Genomic DNA, 5,307 nt, shown 5'->3' with positions numbered 1-5,307 from the left:
TATGATTTGAAGAATGAATGCAACTTTCATTATAAAAACTTGGCCGAGGGGCGTGCTCACGGTTCTGATTCTTTCCTCCGATGGTAAAATTTCTCTTCTTGCTCTCTAAGTAATCTCTATATCCTCTCTTCCTTTCTTTACTTAACCAATAGTAATCTTCTGATTCAATGTGCAGATCGGAGGTATGTTGTTTGGTTTGAAGAATGAAGTTCCTTTTCCTCCGATGGAGAAAAATGCTCTGTTTTCTCTGTAAGTAATCTGATATTACTAATCTCAGTTACCTCTCTTCCTTTCTTTACTTTCTTCTCTTTCAAGTTTACTCAACCAATAGTAATCTTCTTATTCAATGTGCAGATCGGAGGTATGTGGTTTGGTCTCTAGAATGAATGGAGGAAAATTCTCTGTTTTCTCTGTAAGTAATTTGAGATTACTAATCTCAGTTACCTCTCTTCCTTTCTTTACTTTGTTCTGTTTCAAGTTTACTCAACCAATAGTAATCTTCTTTTTTCCTTTTTGGTTTATATTCAATGCAGCCAATTCTAATCCTTTTTTTTTTGGTTCTTACTTTTGCAGAAACTAAATCTTCAAACAATGGCAAGGACTAACCAGCATGCATGAGACATATTCAATAGCTTCAACGGAAGTTTCTAAGCAGGTACGTAGCTTCACAAGGTATCGTTTCTCCACCTATGAGTATTTGAATTCAGTGTTTTTGTGCAACTTATGATTTGTGTCTCTGTCTTGTGTATCTTTTGTCTTCAGTTGATGGTTTATTTTGCCTCTGTGTAGGATCTAAGCGGAAAGAGGATGTTGCTGCACAAGGTACATATCTTTTCAGTTGATGGTTTACTTTGAGGAATTGCATTTTAGGATATGTGTCTATGTCTGTTATGGATAGCTTTATTTCCGTGTTTATCGGCATCTGATTTGCTCTTATATTACCTTTCATTGTAGCCGGAATTGTTGTTAAGGCGAAAGTGAGTCAAAATTTGAAGTTCTGACCCGCGGATGATGATGACCCTAACAACAAGAATAGTAAAAACCCTCTTCGTGTAAGTACAATTTTCTTCTTGTTTAATTTTTTTCATTGATAATATAAAACGTACATCACCTTAGTCTCGTCTCTTGTCTTCTAACTCTCAGATGAATTAGCTGGAGGATACGCTGGGCAAGTGATGGATGATTGGAGGAGGACGACGTTACATGTTCATTTCCATGACGTTTCTATCATCTGATTTGACGAGGACCAAGTAAACAAGGTCTTTAAATTCATGGGTTTTTGTTTTTTGTTTTTAGGGTTTTCAATTCAATTTGGCTCTTACAGATTAACTAACGATGGTCTCTTCTTCTTATTTATCTATGAGCAGATCAGTTTGGATAACGATGAAGAAGTAGACTCAGATTGGTTAAGGTTTTGTTTCTATCATCAACACCACAATCCCTTAGTAAAATAGAACAGACTGATCATAGCATAATGTATCTGTTATGTTAATCTACCAGGAACTTATTATTATCTTTTCTTTCTCTTGCAGGAATTTCATCTTTAAACACCGGCAAGGGAGGGCTAAGTAACCAGCCAGCATACAGAGAGACATCTTCAATTGCTTTAACAAAATAAATGTCTAACTAAGCAGGTATTATGAAGCTTCTTTTCACTTGGATTTTAATTACAGACTTTGATAACTAACGATGGTTTCTTCTAATTCTCTTTGTGCAGGTCAGTTTGAATAACGATGAAGAAGAAGAAGACTCACACTGCTTAAGGTTTTGTTTCTGTCATCAACACCACAATCCGTAAGTGTGTTAGACTGATTTGACGACGACCAAGTAAAAAATGTTTTGAAATTCTTTTAGGATTTTCACTTTGGCGTTTCTATCATCTGATTTCTTATTCTATATACGTGCAGATCAGAGATGGTTTGAAGAATGGTGAAAAAGACGACTCAGACTGCTTAAGGTTTTGTTTGTTGTTTCAAGGTACACTTTCTTCCCTTTATTACGGATGATGATGGCTTTTTTTTTTAGTCTTCATCACTTTAGAACAGTCCCATTAACGATGTGAATCTGTTTTATTAATCTACCAGGAACTCATTATTTTTTTCTTTCTCTTTTGTAGGATTTTTATCTTTAAACAATGGCAAGGGAGGGCTAAGTAACCATCCTGCAATACAGGGAGACATCTTCAATTGCTTTAAGTAATGAACCGCAGCAACAATTCAGATCGGATAGAAATACTGATATATGTTTTCTTTTATGGTTCGTGTTGTGTTGCTGCGGTTCTCTAGATTGAGATATTATATGGTTCCTTTACCTCCGATGGAAAAAATCCTCTTCTTGCTTTGTAAGTAATCTCAATGTCTTCTCTTCCTTTCTTTACTTTGTTCTGTTTCAAGTTTATTCAACCAATAGTTTTATTTTTTCAGTGCAGCCAGTCTATTGGAAGGTGTCCTAGAATTGTCGTCACCACTATCATTAACAGACTTTCAGGCGTTAGGTTTTGTTCATGGTTTTCATTCATGTTGCTGCTTTCATTCAAACTTGATAACTAACGATGGTTTATTCTAATTCTTATGTGCAGATCAGAGATGGTTTCAAGAATTATTAAGAAGACGACTCAGACTGCTCAAGGTTTGTTTGTTGTTTCAGGGTTCACTTTCTTGCCTTTATTACGGATGATGATTGCCTTTTTTCTAGTCTTCATCACTTTAGACTCATTAATTATGTGAATCTGTTTTATTTATCTAACTTATTCTTTTTTTTTGTTTTCTCTTGCAGGAATTTCATCATCCTTAAACTATGGCAAGGGAGGGCTAAGTAACCAGCCTGCATTACAGAGGGACATCTTCTATTGCTTTAACTAATGAAGTGTCTAACTAAGCAGGTATTATGAAACTTCTTTTCACTTGGATTTTAATACTTACACACTTGCGATTTAGGTTGTTCATTGTTTCGGACTTCAAAGATTAACGATGGCTTTTCTGATTTTATGTGCAGAACAGAAAGATATGGTTTGAAGAATGAACGCAGTTTCATAATAAAAACTTGGCCGAGGGGCGTGCTCTCTCACGGTAACAACATGCACCTTTTGTAGTACTGTTATTTGGAGAATTTGAATTTAGTGTTACATGCAACTTATGATTGGTGTCTTTGTCTTGTGTATCTTTTTTTTCCGGTTGATTCTTATTTTGCCTTTGTGTAGGATCTGAAGCGGAGAGAGGATGCTGCTGCACAAGGTACACATCTAATATTTTTTCTGCACCTGTTGCAATACTGCTACTCAGAAGATTTGAATTCAGTGTTATATGTAACTTATAATATGTGTGATGTGTCTCTCTCTTGTGTATCATTTGTTTTCAGTTGATGATATCTTTTGCCTCTGTAGGATCTGAAGCGGAAAGAGGATGCTGCTGCCTAAGGTACATATATTTTCTGCACATGTTGCAATACTGAAAAGTGTAGACTGAGATATTTTGGTTTTGTTTGTTTGTTTGTTGTTTCTCTATATGGATTGGATGGAAGATGATATATGCAGGGTTCCCATTATTACAGATGCTGATGCGTTTTTTTAGTCTTCATCACTTTAGAACAGACTCGTAACTATGTGAATCTGGAACTTGTTCTTTTTTGTCTTTAAACAATGGCAAGGGGATATTGTGAAGGTATTATTTTAATTACAGACTTTGATAACTAACGATGGTTTCTTCTAATTCTCTGTGTGCAGATCAGTTTGAATAACGATGAAGAAGAAGAAGACTCACACTGCTTAAGGTTTTGTTTCTGTCATCAACACCACAATCCGTAAGTGTTAGACTGATATGACGACGACCAAGTAAAAAAGCTTTTGAAATTCTTTTAGGGTTTTCACTTTGGCGTTTCTATCATCTGATTTCTTGTTCTATGTATGTGCAGATCAGAGCTGGTTTGAAGAATGGTGAAGAAGACGACTCAGACTGCTTAAGGTTTTGTTTATTGTTTCAGGGTTCACTTTCTTCCCTTTAACGATGATGAAGAAGACTCTGACTGCTTGAGGTGGTTTCGCTTCAACAAATCCTTTTTAAGTCTAGTGTAGTGTAGTAGACTGAGATATTTTCCTTTTGTTTCTTCTTATTGTTGGAAATTTGCTTATTGACTCTGTTTTGCTTACTCTACTAAGCAGCAACTGATCTATTTTCTTCTCTCTTGCAGGAACAAACCCGTCAGCTCACACAGAGAGAGGCATCGTCTAAATAGGTATTCAGTTTCTTTTCACCCTTGGGATTTACGTTTTCAACTTTGTCTCTTATCTCTCTAATACTAACGATGGTTCTTCTGCTTAACTGAGCAGATCACAGAGACATGTAACCAAGCCACATCACACAGAGACATCTTCTATTGCTTTAACGAAACAAGTGTTTTGAGCAGGTATCAACCTTCTTTATGAATTTCTCATTGATGTTGTTGTTTAAATTCAGACTTGATTACTAACGATGGTTTCTCTTAATTTTTATATGTGCAGATCGGGGATGGTTTGAAGAATGTTGAAGAAGATGACTCAAGACTGCTTTATGGTTTTCTTTCTATCATCAACACCACAATCCATTAGTGAAGACTGAGATTTTGTTTTACTTTCTTCCCATTATAGTCTCAATTGCTTTTACCTCTCTCTGTTTTTTTATTTCTTCTTCTTCTTCAATCTCTAGTTACATAATTTTGGTTTTGGTTCCCCTAAATAATTAATTAAGTTTATTATTGTTCGTCTTTGCAGGTGTTTGTGTTTTTGTTGGAAGCGAATCAATGGAGGCGCTAACTCCACCCGCTTCTGAATTTTCACTCCTCATCCTCATACGGTTTGCTTTTTACTTGTTTAATTCTTCTTCGGTTTGATTTCACATCTTCTTAATCTGTATGCGTCTCTGATTTTATTTTATTTTGTATATGATGATGAATCTTTGTCTTCTTCGTCGATTTTTTCAGGTTAGCAACGTGGCGGCGGACCTACAGGTTCGACGGCGGAAGAGGCCATCCCAAAGCCGGTTTGTTACTTGTTCCCAACGCACCGGTACGTGTCTCGTAGTCTCGTTTTGTTTGATAACCAACAACCTTCCGGTTCTCTTATTTTTTTATTTTCGTTTTTCGTGTTAACAGAATCAACGAGACATGTGGGCTTCGGACAACAACGAATGGGCTTTTTCTTTACCAAACAACAACAGTCCATCAGCATAAGAGCAACGAAGAGACCACCCACCAAGCACAAGGGTTTGTTGTTTGTTTGTTACTCTCATTCTTTAACTTCAAATACCGGTACGTGTCTCTTTTTTTTTTTTTTTT

At 36.1% G+C, this 5,307-nt stretch overlaps 1 long non-coding RNA gene across 37 annotated transcripts in view; it reads left to right on the top strand.

The window, feature by feature from the left end:
* The window catches only part of LOC104788540, an 18,125-nt gene that overhangs the window by 3,159 nt on the left and 9,659 nt on the right, over positions 1 to 5,307 (top strand). For 22 of the 37 annotated variants that reach the window (XR_768313.2, XR_002038358.1, XR_768326.1 and 19 more), the window contains 23 exons: positions 574 to 672; positions 790 to 822; positions 955 to 1,052; positions 1,144 to 1,259; positions 1,368 to 1,411; positions 1,533 to 1,634; positions 1,718 to 1,794; positions 1,908 to 1,977; positions 2,117 to 2,341; positions 2,424 to 2,494; positions 2,579 to 2,628; positions 2,776 to 2,881; positions 2,995 to 3,068; positions 3,200 to 3,233; positions 3,383 to 3,416; positions 3,722 to 3,798; positions 3,910 to 4,029; positions 4,186 to 4,230; positions 4,325 to 4,401; positions 4,496 to 4,547; positions 4,745 to 4,826; positions 4,954 to 5,038; positions 5,125 to 5,280. This is a non-coding gene — a long non-coding RNA (uncharacterized LOC104788540). Of the gene's footprint in view, positions 84 to 175; positions 250 to 354; positions 413 to 573; positions 673 to 762; positions 823 to 954; positions 1,053 to 1,143; positions 1,260 to 1,367; positions 1,412 to 1,532; positions 1,635 to 1,717; positions 1,795 to 1,907; positions 1,978 to 2,116; positions 2,342 to 2,423; positions 2,495 to 2,578; positions 2,629 to 2,775; positions 2,882 to 2,994; positions 3,069 to 3,199; positions 3,234 to 3,357; positions 3,417 to 3,721; positions 3,830 to 3,909; positions 4,030 to 4,185; positions 4,231 to 4,324; positions 4,402 to 4,495; positions 4,582 to 4,744; positions 4,827 to 4,953; positions 5,039 to 5,124; positions 5,281 to 5,307 lie in introns of all 37 variants that reach the window. The other 15 variants (XR_768338.1, XR_768337.1, XR_002038359.1 and 12 more) reach the window with 15 other exon arrangements.

Source organism: Camelina sativa, chromosome 5 (assembly GCF_000633955.1).
Source record: "Camelina sativa cultivar DH55 chromosome 5, Cs, whole genome shotgun sequence".
NCBI classification, from domain to species: domain Eukaryota; kingdom Viridiplantae; phylum Streptophyta; class Magnoliopsida; order Brassicales; family Brassicaceae; genus Camelina; species Camelina sativa.
The sequence above is the reverse complement of the archived record's forward strand: the minus strand, read 5'-3'. Positions and strand labels throughout refer to the sequence as shown.